Raw genomic sequence first — 8,150 nt, forward strand, 5'->3', positions numbered from 1 at the left:
TCATACGAGGTGTACGAATATATGGTGGTCCTGCTTGATCAAGATAAAGCTAAAGCGATCTACGACGATTTAGGGTTTTCACCGCATAATCGGATCATCCTACTCACGATTGGGCCTCGCGCTCGCGTACGGTGATCGTAAGCCGATCCTAGACAGGGCCTAAAAACCAACACGAGGTTGATCCCCGGAACATCCTGTCTAGGGCCAGCAAACTACACCCTACACGCCGCTGGATCCTCCAACCCTTTGTAAGGCCTAACTATTGCGGATATTAAACTAATCCTTGAAGAACAAGGAGCAACCGTAACGGATCGGATCTACTAAACAATGATCAAGCGGGGTGCCGCCCCTACACCTAAGATAGGTGTAAGGGCGGCTAGATGTATAAGGGTTGCACTACGACGGCATATGATACGAAGAACAATGCTAACCCTAACACATCTAAGATAACTACGTTGCTCGCCATCAAAAAGGCTTCAGACACGAGCAACGCATGAACAACGTATTAAGCTTATGCCGCCTAGATCGCAAGATGCGATCTAGGCGAGCATGGTGCTACCGGGAGAAACCCTCGAGACGAAGGAGTTGGCGATGCGCCGAGATTGATTGTGTTGAACGTTGGTTGTTGTTTATTTCATAAACCCTAGATACACATTTATAGTCCAGGGGACTTTCTAATCCAGGCGTGCACCTAACCGTGCACGGGTAAAACTATAACTTCTAAATTAAGATGCGATCTACTATAATACAGATACATGGGCAATTTAGCCCAACTTCTTCGTGTCAGGCCGCTTCGAGAGATCCTCCACGCGTTTAACCTTCAAGCCCATCTCACCTACGGCCCATCTCCTGATTTAGCCAAAATCCGGTGATAACACATGCCCCCTGGTTTTGGTAATGATAATTTCAAAACCACTGCTTTTTTCTTCGAGGGGTCATGTCGTGGCGGAGCGGAACCGTCGCAGTATTTTCATAATGACAACTTGCCTTCCCAACTTCTCTCGCACGATTTGACAGTTTTTGGCACCACCTCCTCGAAAACTGTTCGAACATTAAATCCCCACTTCTTTTATTTAACCGCACCGAACAGTTCTCCTCCTCATCCTTTCCGCATTAGCACTCGAAAAGCCCTTCTGCGCACCATGTCTTCTTCTTCCTCCGCCTCATCGGGACTTTCCCTCGAGTCCTCTTCCTCCCACGAGCCGACGCCAGAACGGGACCCACAAGAGGTCCATGCGGCCAACACCCGCCGCACCATAGAGGCCGGGGAGGAGCCCGACCATGACTTCTCCATCTGGTCCGAGGACGACAAGTCCTCGACGGACGGGGAGAGCGACCTCCGCTTCCTCGCCGACGGGGAATCGGAGGAGGAGAGCGATGATGATCGCTTCTCCTGGGATGACTTCACCTCCTCCGAGGAGGTGAAGGAGGAGGAGGAGGAGGAAGAGGACGACGACGACAGCCCCTCCGACGAGCCGCCGGCCAAGCGCCACTGCCCTTGGCCGGGGAATCTCAGTGACTACGACAGCGACGACGACGACGACGAGGAGGAGGATGAGGACAACGAAGGTCCTGCCGGCGGCCGCTACAACAGCGACGACGAGCCCGCCGGGAGCAGCGCCGACCGGCGGCGACGAGGGTGACGACGAGGGCAGCAACGGCCCGTAGATAGGACCCTTAGCATAGGATCGGTAGTAGTAGACGGGGCAATGTATCCCCTTAGTACTCCCTTTTGAGAGCAGTCGGCTCTTCTATGTAAGAAATCTCGTTTATCAATGAAGAAATTCCCCAATTTGATTTTGCCGATTTCCTTTATGCCAATTTATCCGATTTCCCTTCATACTGATCCCGCCGATCGTCACTTAGCCAATGCTCAATGAGCCGATGACAACGCATCGGTCTCTCATGATCCATTCTTCATCTTCTTGACGTTGGAGTGATCGTGAACTTGATCAATGCTCAAAAGCTGATGTTAACATATCAATCCTTCACGATCTATCTTTCACCCTTTTCGACCGATGACTTTGAGCCCTGGTGGACAACGAGGCGGACCAACGCCTTCAAGAGAGCCCCAGAACCGCTGCTGAAACGACTTGATGCTGAAACCGACACCTCTGAACATTCAGATATTCAGTGATACTCTTCAAACCTGCCCGATCTCCTTGAAAAAGGTTATGATGGAGGGCCATCCGATGAACTCTCAATCGGCTTCTTAAGAACAGAATATCTATGCAGTCAGTTGCCCCCCGAGCCTCCATCAAGGCGAGAACAGCAGTGGGCTAACCAAACGTGTCACCATCGGTTTCCAAGTCATGATGCAGAGCCAGCCGATTTCAACAAAATCGGCTCCCTATAGCAAAGGGTCTTTCAGGACAAGCTGTGCCCCCCGAGTCTCAGTCAAGGCGAGGAAGGTAGTGAGTCAGCCAAATGTGCCGCCATTGGCCTTAAGTCATGACGCAGAGCCAGCCGATTTCAGCAACATCGGCTCCCCAGAGCAGAGAACCTTCAGGGTGAGCTGCCCCCCGAGCTTCTTCAGTCCACTTCTTGCGCCTTGCTGGTCAGATCGGCTTCTTTCCTTTGGCGGATTTGATGCAACCCATCCTTAACCTGATCTGCACGTCCAGGCTGCTCTTGGCATTGGCATTGGTCATGATCCCTCAAACCGCCCCAGCTGATATTGCGGACTCGAGTACTTGGCATTCCATTGAATCTCTGCTTATAACAGTTGTACCTCTGGAGTCGATGGTCATGCATCCTTAAGTCGATGTCTGCGCATCGGCTGTGCTTAAAAAAAATTTGAATTTTTTACGGCCGATTTATGTATCGGCCCCCATACTTCAGTATCCATCATCAAAGAATATCTTGGGCTGCTGGGCATTTGAAAGATACTCCTACTTCGTATCCTCGTGTTTCATCCACCTAGGTGCCCCCCGAGCCGATTCTTTCAAGGGACTTGATGGTATCGGCTCTTTAGGTATTCCCTGTTGGATCGAATGTTGAACCCTGGCAGAATGGATGGTGAGGATAATTTTGGCCGATTGCTGGAATCGGCCTCCACGTTGCTTGCTCGATGAAGGTTTTGTAATGTTCCTCCATAAATCCTTGGGGCCGATCTCCTGGATCGGCATCGCCATGTTTGTCCATAGACGCTGCGTTCGCTACACGGTCGGGCCCGTGGATAAGACCATCCTAGTGCGTCACGTTGACGCGCTCGCAGTCGTCGAAATTGGGTGCCTCGTATAATCCTGGAGCACCAAACTCTGTTGGAAGGACGAGCACCATGTTGGTGCCAGCCGATGTCTCATCATCGGCTTTCCTTTGCTTGGGGCGCCACTCTTTTCTTTGTGGCCGACCTTCTTCGTCCAGGGTTCGCTGAATTTTAGCGGCCAGATCAGGCCATGCCTTCCTCAACGTGTGCAGGTATAACCTTTCGGCTTCTTCTAACCCACGTAGACGCTGAACCCTTCGCTTCTGGGAACGGCCGAGCCCATCAGGGCACCACCTGGGCCGATGATACTTGTCTTCTTCATCATCGTCCTCTAGTTCCTCGAGATCTTCCACCCGAGCGGACTCAGCATGCTTGTTCCGAGGCGGGAGAGGCCCTAGACGTTTGAAAACGAACACGTTAGCTGCATCCTTCTTCCTTTGTTTACATTCTGGGCAATTGCCGATTGTTGGCAATCGGCTCATTCCTGAATCCCGGCGAGTGTACGAAGAAGGGGCAGTCCCCAGTACCTATCCACGTCGTCTTGCTCCCTCGACTTTTCCTTGGCGTGGCGCTCATATCGCTCCTCGTCGTGATCATGCCGACGACGTCTCCTTTCGTCCCTAGCCAGACGATCCTTTTCATCATCGTCGTTGTACCGTCGGCGTTGGTCATACTGACTCACATACTTGTTGAGGAGGTGATCAGAGAGAGGTCGCTGATATCTTATGTTCTTCACTTCTCCCTCGCGTGACGTAGCGCTTGCCGTCGTGGCGGAGCCGATCGCGTGGAGCGGCTTCCTCTGTGTCTTTGCTATGAGAGCAGTTGCCCTCATCTCCGTCCTTACCAGAGTGGTGCCCAGGTCCCACCATGTTGATATTGCACGAGAAATCTGGCTGGCACCCTCCATGGTAAGTACACTCCACCATGTTAACGGCGGGGAAGGGGTGTGTGTCGACCTTCATGGCGTACTGGTTGAAAATTAGCCGTCCTTTTTCTATCGCCATTTGGATCTGCTGACGCCACACCCTGCAGTCGTTAGTGGTGTGGGTGAACGTGTTATGCCACTTGCGGTATGGCTTTCCGTTCAGCTCCTGCACCGTAGGGATCTTGTGGCCTTCGGGTACCTTTATATGCTTCTCCGTGAGTAAGAGATCGAAAATCCGCTCAGTTTTGGTCACGTCGAAGTCGAACCCTTTTGGAGGGCCTTGTGGCTTAACCCACTTGCAGGACACGGGGCCTGCCGCCCGAGTCCATTCAGCCACTGCTACCTCTCGATCTCCCGCAGCACCTTCATCCTCGTCTGCCTCAACCGGGACCACCGCACGCTTGAATTTGTCCTGGTAAACATCCGGGTGGCGCTGCTCATATGTTGACGCCTTCGCACCATGTGCGCCAATGAAGGGTAGTCTCGCTTGGGAGGCCACGTCCTTGATCGATGATGAGAGACCCACCACCGCCAACTCGATCGCTTCTTTTTCACTTACGTGAACCGAATAGCATCGGTTCCTAATGGTCCCGAAGCGCTGGATGTATTCGACACTGTTTCCCCGCGCTTCGTCGTACTTGTGCTAGATCGGCAATACCAGCCTCGGAAGCCTCCGAGTGATACTCGCTCATGGAACTGCTCCTCCAACCGCTTCCAAGTCCGGATTGAGTTCGGTGGCAGCGATGTGTACCACCCGAAAGCCGATCATGTGAGGGACTGTGCGAAGAACCTCACACGCAGCTCGTCTGATGCTGAGATCGTGCCCAGCTGTGCCAAATATCGGCTCACATGCTCGATGGAGCTGGAACCATCTTATCCACTAAACTTTGTGAAGTCCGGGAGCCGATATTTGGGTGGTAGCGGGATCAATTCGTACTCGTTGGGGTACGGCTTGGTATAGCCGAGCGTCTTCCTTTTCGGCATCATGCCGAACTGATCTTTCGAATTGTACAAATCTGATCCGCGGTGATGGCCGAAGGTGTCGAACCCCGAAGATTCGCCGGGGTGGCATACTTAGCCAGCCATGCTTGCTTTTCCGGTTCCGAGCCAAGCTGCGGGAGCTGAGCTCTGGAGGTTTGTCGGAGTGGCGTACTTAGCTAACCACGTTTGCTTCTCAAGATCTGCTCCCGACGTCCCTCCTGCTGTTCCAGAGGCCCCTGCTGTTGCAGCCTGGTTCGAGAGTGCCCAGGTACTGCAGTCTGGTACGTATGCGCATGTGTATCCGTGCGGGATCTCCTTGGGCGCCTCAGGTAGGAATTGGTAGTCACTAGGGTCACCACCAATCTTGTAGACGACGTATGCCGATGAGTTCGGCACTTCCGGTGCTGCCAACGCGAACGGCAGCGGTGGACGGGACTCGGAATGGTATTTCTCCTTTGTAAGTCCCCGGAGCCGGTCCCGACGGAGAATACCGATGGCTCATGATTTCCTGGATCACGCGCGGAGCGACACGCTCCAAAGTGTTCACCGGGCTCTCGGAGTGGCGGTGCGGCGAATGAGCCACCATGAAGTTGATCTCCCGACGCGGCGACCTGGTGCGTTCTTCGACGGGGCGGACAGGTCCACTCCATCGAGTGCGCCTTCAGGTGAGAACCCCTTCCACCCGACGCCGTGGGAGCGGGTTCCGTGGAAAGAGCCGATGAGGTCGGCTTCGAGGACTGCCTTGATCTCGTCATGCTTCTTCTTGAGCTCGTCGTGCGGATCCTCGTACTTGACCGGAGTGCTTTCCGCCATCTCGGATGTAGATGGCGATGCGGTGGATGTCGAAGATTGTCCCACCGGGCGTGCCGAATGTGTTGCGGTCGGAAACCCACCGGCGGGCAGCGACCGGCAACACCGTAGAGCCGGGAACAACTAGGGCTGCGGGCTGGCCCCGGTCCCTCGGAGCGACGGCCCGCAAAGCCTTCCGGTCACACGTCCGATGCTGTCGCAAGGGCGTGCCACCTGACCTATACCTGGTCGGGAAGGTGTTGGATGATGCCTCGCTTAGTTTCTCGCATGGCATACACGTAAACGTTAAATACGAGCCTCGATCGGCTCTCGAGGTTGTCTCGTGAATCGGCTCAAAGAGCCGATCCACCCATGATTCATACGAGGTGTACGAATATATGGTTGTCCTGCTTGATCAAGATAAAGCTAAAGCGATCTACGACGATTTAGGGTTTTCACCGCATAATCGGATCATCCTACTCACGATTGGGCCTCGCGCTCGCGTACGGTGATCGTAAGCCGATCCTAGACAGGGCCTAAAAACCAACACGAGGTTGATCCCCGGAACATCCTGTCTAGGGCCAGCAAACTACACCCTACACGCCGCTGTCTCCTCCAACCCTTTGTAAGGCCTAACTATTGCGGATATTAAACTAATCCTTGAAGAACAAGGAGCAACCGTAACGGATCGGATCTACTAAACAATGATCAAGCGGGGTGCCGCCCCTACACCTAAGATAGGTGTAAGGGCGGCTAGATGTATAAGGGTTGCACTACGACAGCATATGATACGAAGAACAATGCTAACCCTAACACATCTAAGATAACTACGCTGCTCGCCATTAAAAAGGCTTCAGCACGAGCAATGCATGAACAACGTAATAAGCTTATGCTGCCTAGATCGCAAGATGCGATCTAGGCAGCATGGTGCTTACCAGGAGAAACCCTCGAGACGAAGGAGTTGGCGATGCGCCGAGATTGATTGTGTTGAACGTTGGTTGTTGTTTATTTCATAAACCCTAGATACACATTTATAGTCCAGGGGACTTTCTAATCCAGGCGTGCACCTAACCGTGCACGGGTAAAACTCTAACTTCTAAATTAAGATGCGATCTACTATAATACAGATACATGGGCAATTTAGCCCAACTTCTTCGTGTCAGGCCGCTTCAGAGATCCTCCACGCGTTTAACCTTCAAGCCCATCTCACCTACGGCCCATCTCCTGATTTAGCCAAAATCTGGTGATAACAACTTGTTTAAATCCTGGTCAAACTTGGGATTTGACCAAGATTCAAATGGGCATAAAATTCAAAAAAAATAGAAGAATGAAAAACAAAAGAACATAGTCTTCTTATGTCATATAGTAAGCATTCAAGTTGATAAACAAGGTCTAGACATATTCAAACCTGGCAAATCATGTATCTACCCCTAACCCTAATTAAACTATGTCTTATGAAGTCAACCATGAAGAGAAGTGGTTTTGGATTTCAAACATTGAGATTTCAAGAACCCCCAAAAGCTTCATTTTAGAATGACTAAGAAGGATCAATGCTTACCTTTTCATTTTCATGTGTTTTAAACTTGCTTAAATCTTGGTCAAACCTAGGATTTGACCAAGATTCAAATGGGCATAAACATTCAAAAAAAATCAAAAAATGAAAACCAAAGCACATAGCCTAGCTTCTTATATCATATATATATATATATATATACATTAAGCATTCAAGTTGACGAACAAGGTCTAGACATATTCAAAACATAAAAGCATGTATCTACCCCCTAACCCTTAACTATGTCTTATGAAGTCAAGCATGAAGAGAAATGGTTTTGGGTTTAAAACATGGAAATTTCAAAAACATCCCAAAAGCTTAATTTTAGAGTGACTAAGAAGGACCCAAGCTTAATTTCAAGAACACCCCTCGCAAATCTTCATTTTAGAGTGACTAAGAAGGATCGAGGCTTATCTTTTCATTTACATGTTTTAAACTTGTTTAAATCTTGGTCAAACCTAGGATTTGACCAAGACTCAAATGGGCCTAAAAATTCAAAAAAATAAAAAAAAAGAAAAAACCAAAGCACATAGCCTTCTAATGTCATATATAGTAAGCAACATTCAACTTGATGAACATGGCCGGTCTAGACATATTCATAACATAAAAAGCATGTATCTACCCCCTAACGCTTAACTCTGTCTTAATTATGAAGTCAAGCATGAAGAGAAGTGGTTTTGGGTTTCAGACATGGA

The sequence above is a fragment of the Lolium rigidum genome, chromosome 1 (assembly GCF_022539505.1).
Source record: "Lolium rigidum isolate FL_2022 chromosome 1, APGP_CSIRO_Lrig_0.1, whole genome shotgun sequence".
Lineage (NCBI taxonomy): Eukaryota > Viridiplantae > Streptophyta > Magnoliopsida > Poales > Poaceae > Lolium > Lolium rigidum.